Raw genomic sequence first — 11,832 nt, forward strand, 5'->3', positions numbered from 1 at the left:
AAGAAGTTTTTCAACTTCTTCTTGTATGATCTTGTTCCTCTCAGGAGCGAATTTCCTTCGCTTCTGATGGACGGGTTTAACAGATAAATTAATGCCGAGTTTATGAGTGATTACCTCTTTTGAAATACATGTCATGTCCGAGTGCTTGAAGGCAAAGGTAGATCTTCTTCGCCCTAAGAAGGATATTATATCCTCCTCAATCTTACTTGGGATACTGGATCCTAGGAACACCTTTATTTCAAGATCCTCGGGTCCAATGATATTTCTTTAAGGTCTTTCTCCCGAGCTTCCATCACGTCCCTAGGATGTTGCTGTAGTTGCTATGCTATGGTAAGCTTGGTTGTTGGCTTCATTGATGATGAATTAATTATTGGCCTCCGCTTGGTCACCTACTATCTTTACAACTCCCCAAGGAGTAGGTAGCTTGATGCACTGGTGGTAAGTTGAGGCTACAGCCTTCATTCCATGGAGCCACGACCTACCTAAAATAACATTGCAACAGGAAAGGTTATCTATAACACAAAATTTTTTGTATGAATTTAACCCTTTGATATAAATTGGGAGGTTGATGTCCCCCAGTGTCTTCTTGGTTTCGCCACTGAAACCCACTAGCACCGATGTTCTAGGGATGATTTCCGAATCCGGGATGTTCATTTTCTTGAGGACATCATGTTGGATAATGTTGACCGAGCTGCCGCCATCTAATAGGATCCTGCGTACATAATGGTTAGAGATAAATAAAGTAATAATCAAACCGTCATGATGAGGATCCTGAATGTTCAATTTGTCTTCCTCATTGAAGAAGATTCTCTCGTCTGTTGTTAGGGTGGTTGACACTATTGGTTGATCTCCGTTATCCATCTTTATCTCTTTAGCAAGTCTTTTTGCCGCGGAGAAAGAAGTTCCACATATGTCTGAACCTCCTATAATGAAATTGACCGTTCGCACATCCAGCTTGTCCTGGTGAGGATCTTGGATCCTTGAATTGAAGAAGATTCTCTGATCAGTCACTCGAGTAGTGGGGATGAGCGGTCTTCTCTCATCGTCCAGTTCGAATTCTACTACGGGATCTTCTCTTATGCCACAAGAATCTTAAAATAATTCGTAGTCTCTGGAGATGAAGTTGATCACATGAGCATCTGGTGGTGGCGGTGTTGCTTTCTGTGGAAGGTCTTCAGGATCTTGGATCTTGGATTTCTTCCTTCCCAAGAGTTCTTTAAAGTGACCCTTGCTCAGGAGGTAACCAATTTCCCTCCTTAAAGTGACCCTTCCCAAGACTGTTGCGTGGCCAAAATCTTCGTGGAAAGCGACAACCTTCTCATTTTTTCGGGGGAACCTTGCCTTTTCTCCGAGATCCTTCATGGAATAGATCAAGCCATGAGTATCCACAGAGAAACAATAATCGGAGATGCAAGGATAGTCTTCATCGTCATCTCCTTCTTCAACTGCCCGCACGTTCTGATTATTGAACTTGGTGTACGGCTTTGAATTGTTGTTCCTATTCCAGGATCCTTTATTCTTCTCGGGGGTTTCCTGTTTCGTTTGTCCTCCAAGACGATCCTGGATCCTTTTGTCTTCTTCCAATCGGATGTATCTTAACGCCCTGTTTCTGACTTCGTCTAATGTCCTGCATGGAGTCATCACTAAATCATCATAAAAGGGGGAGCTCTTCTGAATTCCCATCTTGAATGCTTCAACAGCAGTAGTCATGTCAAGATTTGGGATTTCTAGAGCTTCCTTGCCAAATCTGGTGACAAAGTCCCTAAGGGATTCATCACTAGGTTGGACAACACGATATAAATCACTGGTTAACCTCTCAAATTTCCGACTACAAGAAAATTGAGTGTTAAACAAGTTAACTAAGTGAGAGAAATAAGTAATTGAAAAGAGAGGAAGACTTAGTAGCCATTTTAGAGCGGCTCCCATTAGTGTGGATCCAAAACCCTTGCATAGGCAAGCTTCTTTGAGTCTCTCCGGAATAGGATTGATCTCCATCCTTTCCCTATACTGTGATACATGTTCTTCAGGATCAGTGGTCCCGTCGTAAGTCTTCATATTCGGAGTCTGGAACCGCTTCGGAATTTCAGCATCACAGATAGGCGGAGCGAATCTGGATACTCTGTGACTCCCCTAAGGTATCTCGGGAATTGGTCTTATGACCCTGGGAACACTAGATATCATATCTTTGAGCTTTTGCAGCTCCTTGGCCATAGCTTGGTTGATACCTGCATCCTGCATGGAACCACAGTTAGCATCTAAGGGTAAAGGATCGTACAAGTTACCTCTTTGCTAAGTGAAGGTTGGCATCTCGGATGAGTAGATGGGATATGAGGTGTTTGCGATAAGAGTTGGTCCTCCAGAGGCTATAGTCTGCATGGGGATTATGTCCCCTTCATGGACTTCGGAGGATCGTTGATGTTGGACGCCTGAGGATCCTTGATTCGGAAAGAAGGATACTTGATTCGAGATGAAGGATCCTTGAGGTTGGGTACCATAGGATCCTTGTGGAAGGATGATTGATCCTTGCTGATAATATAAGGATCCTTGATTCTGCTGACCCATGGATCCTTGTTGAAGGATAAATGATCCTGGCTGAAATAGCGAGGATCCTTGAGTCTGTTGACCCATCGACCCCTGTTGAAGGATAGATGATCCTGGATGAAATAGAGAGGATCCTTGAGTTTGTTGACCCATGGACCCCTGTTGAAGGATAGATGATCCTTGAGAGAACTGAGCCATGGATTCTGGGCCGGTGAAATCCAGCATCCTTGGCATCAGGGGGTGAGATCCTCTGCTGGCCTCTTGTTCTTCTTGAGATCCTCTGCTGGCCTCTGCTCCATGTATGCTTTAACCTGCGAAAACATAGATGAAACATTACTGTTAGTATTAACCACCGGGGCAGCAGCAGCGGTCCTTGAGCTCTGGAAGACTGGTAGTTGCGTCTTGCTCCCAGCAACAGCAGGCCGTTGCGTTCCTGTGATTGGCGGAGGAATCGGTGGCAAAGTCCTAGATGAGAGAGGAGCCGTGGCCGGCATGGTTGATGAAGCAGAGGATGATTGAGAGGCCATTGATAGTGATATGGGTATCAAAATGTTGAGAATGAAAAGGATAATATGGATTTTAGCACCAATTGCCCCACGGTGGGCGCCAAATTGTTTTGGACAAAAATCTGCTAAGGATCAAGTATCCAAATCTGTTATGTGAGGTAAGGTGCTAACTCGTTAATGATAAGTACGTTATGGTAATTTGGTGAACACAAAGGTTTGATCACGAGGGAAAAAGCCCTTAATTAAGATAGTCTTACTTCTGTCAAAACTTATCAAGGCAATCTTTGGTAAAATAACTTCGGTCAAGGATTAATAAGATAATCTTTGGTCGAATTACTTTAGTCAATGATCAACAAGGTAATCTTTGGTCGAGGAGTATATGATTATCGTGATCTCCGGCACAAAAAACCCCGGACGGTGAAAACTATCACCGTCGATTATATTGATGATAAAAATCGGGTTACAAATGTTGTGGAGATATAGATCGATGTTACAAGAATTGCTAATGTGTACAGAGAGCATAGTGAGTTCAGCTCTGAGTGTGTGTGAAATACAGTGAGTTTTCTAATCGATCATATCTCAATTGTTTATAAAGAAAATAAATACAACTATAAGTCCTATCTTTAAGGCATTACTCCACTAGTCACTCCCATCACTTTGACCACGTGCCATAGAAGTCCAGTAGCGAAATAAGTGGATGACTAAGTCTAGGAGCCGTTAATGTTGATAAATATCAACATTCATATGAGAAACAACCGTTAACAGCACCAAATACCGAGGATCCATGATCCTGACACAGCTCTGCAACTCTTCGGAAGGATACTTGATCCAGACATGTCTTCAAGAATAACATATCCTCAGTACTCAGTTATTTGTGTGTCAACAAGAAGTCCTATAAATCCGCCATTATCCCCACTAAACGTGTTACAGCCATTTGACCACGTGCTGGAGGTGCCTTGTAGGGAAATATTAGGTAGACCACGTCCTATAGCCGTTATACCTATCAAATATTAACCTACACATGAGAAACAATCGTTAGTAATACCAATTGCTGAGGATCCTTGATCCTGACAGAATCTGGAACACGTTCTAAGGATAACTGATCCAGAAATATGCCAAGATAACGTATCCACAGTGTCAAATTTTCGTGCCCTAACATATATATAGAGTTACAAGAGATAAATACAATGAAACATAATCAAATACAATCTCCTAATTATAGTAACACTATAATACTAAAACTCTACTAATATATTCTCTAATATTCCCCTGCAATCAAAGCGGTAGGAAATCGGACGCTCGGACTGGAGCGCAAAACTTGTGAAGATATACGACCAGTTGTCACGTAGAGCAGGAACTCGATCGGTTATAGGAGCTAAGAAGATCGACGGCGGCTTGACTAGTTAGGCAACTAGGCATGATGACAAGAGCTTCGAGTGTGACGGCAGGAGCTATGACTGAGTCGGCCGAAGCAACGACTTGGTGGCACATGGCGCCATAATAATAATAATAATGATAACAATGATAATAATAATAAATAAATAAATAAATAGATAATAAAAACTATTTGTTTTTATTTTTAAAAAGAAAAAATTAGAAAAAAGCAAAAACTAAAACTAAATAAAAAGGAAAGAAAAGATAAAAAGTAAAGAATTGTCGAGAAGGTGAAAACCAATATATCAAAACGGGTAAAAAGAAAAATAAAAAAGATAATAAAGATCCAATAATTCAAAATTAAAAGTGGTTCTCCAGATTTAAAACGTGGTAACACATGTGTTACGCTCAGAACCGAAACATAGAACCGGATAGTTGGCTGCGCATGAGAAAGCGATGGCTTTTACTTATGTCCGCAGGTGTGTCAATATCAGATAAAAAGTGGTGACCGAAGATAGACCGTAGATCCTTAGTCTATGGTGGCGGTAGATCGTAATCTACACCGGCAGCCGAAGCCAATTATATATATATATATATATATATATATATATATATATATATATATATATATATATATATATATATATGTATAAACGTACCCTGGGTAGGACGAGAATGAGAAGAAGAGACAGAAATAAGCCAGAACCCTAAGGCTCTGATACCATGTAGAATATTGAAAACCCCCCGTAAGGTGTAATGTATTATTAATCAACTATATATAGAGTTACAAGAGATAAATTCTAATGAAACATAATCAAATACAATATCCTAATTATAGTAACAAACTAACACTATAATACTAAAAATCTACTATGGTGCAGTTACTGTACGCTAATGCTTAACGTACGGTAGGTACGCGAGACGCTCAAAGGCAAAAACCTAAAACGCTCACAAAAACTTAAACGCTCAGCCAAAAACCTAAAACGCTCAAAAAACGGTCTTCGTGAAAAAAGTAAAAAATTGATCGATTAACGATCCAAAACTGTTTTTTTCGGTTAACCAATGATTAATTGGATATTTATTGACGATTCCGAGATGTTGGGATGTGATTTCATGGATCGATTCGTGAAAAACAGGATTCGCGTACGTTAATGTACGTTAAGGATTAGTGTATTGAATCTTTTCACAACTCTACTAATCTACCTATATAATATTCTCTGATACATACATATATAGCAAGGGTCAAGAAAACAAAACAGAATGGGAATGGTCCAAGTAATCCCAGGTTAAGCAAATCATATTTTCTTGTATCTGGTCACAAAATATGGAACCAACCATCTGTGAAATTATCGATTCTATGCTAGATAAAACATAGCATTAATTTTACTATCTCAAAATTGAGAAAAAAATCTTCAAGAGAAAATACTCAATTCTAATGCAAACATTCAGAAATAGACATCATATACACGGGATCAAAATCAATAAAATTCAACATAAATATCCCAGAAATGTTTAAATCATACTATTTGCAGTGTTGACTTATAAATTTAGTGGGTTACACTTAATCCCCAAATTCAAGTGGAAACAAACTACCATCAAATCGAGTTGAAGTTATTGCCATGTTGAGCGCTATTGGCAATAATTTACAAGATTTCTCTGTAGGAGATAGGCTGCTGAGAAAATGATGGACGGATTGAATAAAAGGGATTTAACTGGATTTTAATCAAAACTACGTAGTGTAGGTGGTTTTTCTTATCTAAGTAAGGGGTGTTCCTCGGGTAGTTTTCTCGGGTTTCGAGTTATTTGACTTGGAGCTTGTAGAAATTTGACCCTAGAACCCACCCAATATAAGATTGGGTTGTTTAGGTTTCGGGTTGAACGAGTGGGGTAAATTCAGGTTGGAACGCTAATGGGTTACGCAAAAAAAAATTACAAAACAAGGCGTCGGGAGCATTTCAAAAAAAAAAAATCAAGGTGGCGCCATGATTTTGTAATTAAACTAGGCGGCCACCGAGATATGAAAAATCAAGGCAACCATCGGAAATATTCTGTCAGGATGTTGGAAAACCGAGCGACCACTAGGAAACATTCTTGTAAGCTTTTCTACACGTGGCGTTTGGTTAATGGCTTAGAATAAATGCGAAGACCAGTGGGTTTTGAAGTAGACATGATAGAACCAATTAGATTTTTATGGACAAATTTAGAATCATATTGGTCAATTTAGTCATTTCCCCTTATTTCAGCTATGTGCCAGCTTTACCATAGTGAGAACAACCCATATGATACTTTTGTAATGAATTATGAATGTACTATGTAGTTATATAATATACATGCTTAATGTATATCCTATATATGTTATAATATAAAAATAAGGATTAATTTCATATATACCCTAACAAATATTACAAATATCATATATACCAAAACAAAACTTAATATATCATATATGTTCTTATAAAATAATTAAAAAATCAAATATGCCCTTACAAAATAGTTAAAGTACTATGTATATCCATATTCATTAATAAAAGTTTAATAAATGACCATTTACTGTTATTTATATAAAATTTTAATGTTTATATATGTCATTTTTTATAATGTATAGACCATTCTACCTCTTTCAATCACATAATATGTTTATAACCTATATTATTATTTTAATTTGATCGCTATTTCTTGTCTTGGACAGCAATGGCGAAGGATATTGAGGGCCAAGGGTCCCCCCCCCCCCCCCCGCTATTTTTTCGCGCAACAGTGTAAATTTAGCCGTTTTTCATCCGAAATTTTTTATACGGAGTGTAATTTTACCCGTTTTCGGCCAAAAAGTTGAGCCCCCCCCCCCCCCGATATTGGGTCCAAGCTTCGCCACTGTTTGACAACAACCAAATCATCTCTCGTCACTTCTTCAAAATTGCAAACCCTTTGAAGGTTGCGTCGAATGGTCATGTGAGATTTTTATCACGTCTAATCGAACAATATGGTGATCTTTTAAATTAGTTTTAATGAATTAGGTAAATATGATATATTAATAACTTTGTAAGAGCATATATGATAGTTGTAGTTTTGCGTGGGTATATATATGATATTTTCAATATTTGTAAGGGTATATATGAAATTGCCTTTAACAATAAAAGTTAAGGTAGCTCAAATTCTTTAAGGAACTTAGTTAATACAGCTACGACATGGATGATTTCGACCCTGAGGGGGGGGGGGATGTAGGAAGCTTTGGAATAGAAATACATAACCTAAAATAAGGTTAACATTGCGCTCATGAAGGAGTGCCATTTAGTCTTAAATCTTAATCCTCTTTTGAATTCATCTTCTGTTTCATGAATTCGTGAGTTGATTATCTTCTTATCTAATTCAATTCAGAATTCCAGAAAAAACCATATCAGTGAAATTCAATTCAGTTAGAATCAGTGAGCACAAGTTAACTGATGCATTCATTCCAAAGGAGGCAACTTTCTTGGAAAAACTAAAAACACAATCTGGTTGAACAATCTTCATGGTCCAGTTCCCTCAAATTTTGGTAATCTAAGACAACTTAGAATTTTAAGCCTTGCCATGATCTCCACAAGTAGGCCCATACGTACCTCTAGATATAACAAATTTGATGAACTTAGAACATTTTGACCGTAATCATAAGGGTCTTGTGGGTCCGGTTTTAGAAAGTTGTGAAGACTCATTCAGCAAATAACTTGTCAGGAAACGTGCCATTTTAGTATCCTTGTTATCTACGGCATCTAAGCCTCTATGGATCTTATATGACCGGATCTATCACAAGTCTTATTTTTGGCATTTACTTAAGAGTACTTGGGCCTATGGAATAGGACAGTCGGAGAGCAACTTCTTATGAGGGATTGGAAAATTAGGACGGAGTGACTCATTTGGTCATTCCATTGACTTAGAAAACTAGACTACTATGGCCGCGTTGCATATACTCTAGATCACCACCAATTAATCTGATTTTTAATTCTACCATGAAGATTAACTCCGATGATTGAAAGATCATAAAACCTCAACTAAATGGTTATTCGTGACCTTGTATGTAGGAACATGTCGTTGTAACCTTTATGCATGTCTCGAACTACTTATTCCTCCAAAGACGAAATTGTGTTAACTTTCTTTAAAGGGTGTATTTGTAACGGTCAGTTAACCTTTTTGTGAACCACTGCAACGTGTCACGAAAGGTATCTCACTCAGAATATGTATTGGAAAAATGTATATTGTTTTCATAATAACAGTGATTTGTTTGTAACATAATGAATGGCTTATTACTGATATTGGCTTGGAGAATGACTGATATTTTGAGTAGGACCATTGTGATCAATTATGAGAAATATCCATACCCCTCCAATAAAAAAACATTAACACTGCTTTGAGAATGCATATATTTTGAGTAGGTCCACTGGAAATAAATATCTTCTTCACAAGCGTTTCCTCTGCCATTAACTTCTAAATTTAAGACTTTGTTGATAAATAAACAATATAATGTTGCATGCTTCCTCTAATATTACTTCTTCTATGAAGATTCTCAGTCTTCTTCTTATGATGCTTTGTTTCATGTTATCAGAAGCCACTGCTACTGACTTCAACAAATCATCAGAAGCAAAAGCTTTGCTAGCAACTAATTGGTGGCCGCATGCTAATGCTTCTGATCATTGTACATGGCACCAAATTGCTTGCAATGAAGCAGGAAGCGTGATTTCAATAAGCTTTTACAATGATAACCTTGAATATCTAGGTGATCTGGGAAGTCTTAACTTTGGTTCATTTCCAAACCTTGAATGGTTTTCTATTGAAAACTGTAAGCTTGAAGGAAGCATCCCACAATAGATTGGTTTCCTGTCAAATTTGACCTATCTTTCACTTTATGGTAATAGTCTCACAGATAGGTTACCTGACTCTCTCGCCAATCTCACCCACTTAGAATATCTTGATCTTAGTAAAAACCAACTTACGGGGCCAATCCCACCATCGTTTAGTTCCATGGCCAATCTTAAAGTCCTGAACTTGAGCACAAATCAACTGAATTCATCCATCCCACAAGAAATTAGTAATTTAGAAAAGCTAGAAACATTGAGTCTGGGTGACAACAATTTTGACGGTTCATTTCCCTCAAATTTTGGTAATTTAAGCCGACTAAAGTTTTTAAACCTTAGCATGAACTCCATAAGTGGCCCTATACCTATAGATATTGCCAACCTGGTAAACTTAAAACATGTCGACCTTAGTCATAATAGTCTTGTGGGTCCGATTCATGGAAAGTTGGCAGGACTTTCTTACCTTGATGTTTCATCAAACCAGTTGTTGGGTAACTTGTCTTTTCAAAATCCCTGTAATCTGCACCATCTAGACCTCTCTATGAATTTAATGACTGGAGATATCAGAAGTCTTACTGTTTGCAATTACTTAAATTACTTGGACCTTAGTAGTAATAATTTAGTTGGAGAAATACCTAGCTCAAACTTCTCACTTTTCACGCACCTAAATCTGTCTCATAATCATCCGACGGGCATCGTCCCTACTAACCTTAGTCGCCAGTATGGAGTAATTGATTTGTCAAGCAATGAGTTCACTGGAAATTCAACCAACACATGTAGGAAAAAGCAAAATGTTGATTTCGGGTATTTTCTTATAGTCGTTCCATTTTTCTGCTTCGTGTTTGGTTATGTTCTTGCTTATGTGTGTTACTGTATCCAAAAGGCTACCACAAAGAAAATCCATCATATGGAAACCAAAAAACATGGAAATGTTTGCTCAGTATTTAATTAAGATGGAACTATTGCATATGAAGATTTCATCACTGCTACAGAGGATTTCGACCTCAAATACTGCATCGGAACCGGTGGCTATGGTAGTGTTTATGAGGCAAAACTGCCTGACGGTAAAACATTTGCTTTAAAGAAACTCCACCAGTTTGAAGCTGAGCAACCAACATTTGACCAGAGTTTCAAGAATGAAGTCCAAGTGTTAACCAACCTAAGGCACAAAAACATTGTCAAAAGTGTGTGGTTTTTGTTTGCATAACAAATGCAACTTCCTTGTATACGAATACATGGAAAAGGGGAGCCTATTTTGTGCCTTGAGTGACAATGAATTAGCTGTTAAAGTGGACTGGAGGCACATGGTGAACATTATCAAAGATGTAGCACGTGCTTTGGCATACATGCATCATGATTGCAACCTGCCTATTGTTCATAGAGACATATCAAGCAACAACATTCTCTTGAACTCTGAAATGGAGGGATTTGTTGCTGACTTTGGAGCAGCCAGATTACTCGACCAGGGTTCCTCCGATCAAACGGTAATAACAGGAACTTTGGGATACAATGCTCCAGGTATTTGCATACGCTTCTTTTATGTCTGTTAATTGTTGAATTTTTTTTAACGAACCTTTCGTATTTATTTTCAATGTAGAGCTTGCCTATAACATGATTGTGACGGAGAAATGTGACGTGTATAGCTTTGGGGTGGTGGCACTTGAGATAATTGGAGGGAAGCATCCTACAGACATCTTGTACTCCCTAAACCATATGACTAGTCATGGTATACCGCTGGAAAATATATTGGACAAGCGTCTCCCGTATACCAACTGATAGATCCATTGAAAGGGAAATCATGATAAAGGCCCGATTAAAGTATACTCGAGAAGGAAACGGCCACAACTGCCAATACGGGCCAGCAAAATTCTGTTTTTGGTTTAAAACTGGATCCATTTGGTCAAGGAGTTAGTGGTAAATTGGAAGAGTGGGGAGCAGTTACTATGGCCTTTATTAACAGGAAGATAAAAGAGTGAGGAGCTATTCCTATGCCAGCATTTACACGTTTTGGGTTAATAAAAGCAGGCTTCTTATTTGTGTATTTCTCATTCTAATTTTTCATTATCAAAAAGTGTTTTGTAATTGGAGACATTGCCCCTCTCGAATCAGGCCGTTTTATCCCATTTTGAATAAAAGTTGCATGCTTGAATATTAGATCTTATCATTTGGTTCCATTGCCAGGAAACGAAGATGGTTCAAACCCGGAACAGTTCTGAGGGTGGCGGATCCAACACAGAACAAATAGCTGTCAATTGGCTCCTATTGCTGAGAAGTTGGAGTCTTTGGATTCAATGAAGGAAGACATTGCAGCCTTGAAAAGAGATCGATCTAATAACAGTAGGTTCGATGAAGGGGAGAGCTCGTGGAGGGGACGAGCTGGATACAAACCCTACAACATAATTGATTTTCCTGCTTTTAGTGGAGGGGATCCACGTGGGTGGATACTAAAGGCGGAAAAGTATTTTCGGTATTATCACATACCAGACGAAGAGAAGGTAGAAATAGCCTCCATGTACCTAGAAGGAGATACCTTAGACCTCTATTCCTGGCTTTCAGACGATCAGCCTTTAACTTTTTGGGAAGAATTA

The 11,832-nt window shown here is 38.4% G+C and overlaps 1 pseudogene; it reads left to right on the forward strand.

Annotated features, from left to right (window-relative positions):
• The first annotated feature begins 10,479 nt into the window (after positions 1-10,479).
• Positions 10,480-11,020, forward strand: LOC143626175 (MDIS1-interacting receptor like kinase 2 pseudogene; annotated as a pseudogene).
• The last annotated feature ends 812 nt before the right edge of the window (positions 11,021-11,832 follow it).

This window comes from Bidens hawaiensis, unplaced genomic scaffold (assembly GCF_021521415.1).
Source record: "Bidens hawaiensis isolate Kalapana, Puna unplaced genomic scaffold, B.hawaiensis_p1.1 tig00004283_1, whole genome shotgun sequence".
Lineage (NCBI taxonomy): Eukaryota > Viridiplantae > Streptophyta > Magnoliopsida > Asterales > Asteraceae > Bidens > Bidens hawaiensis.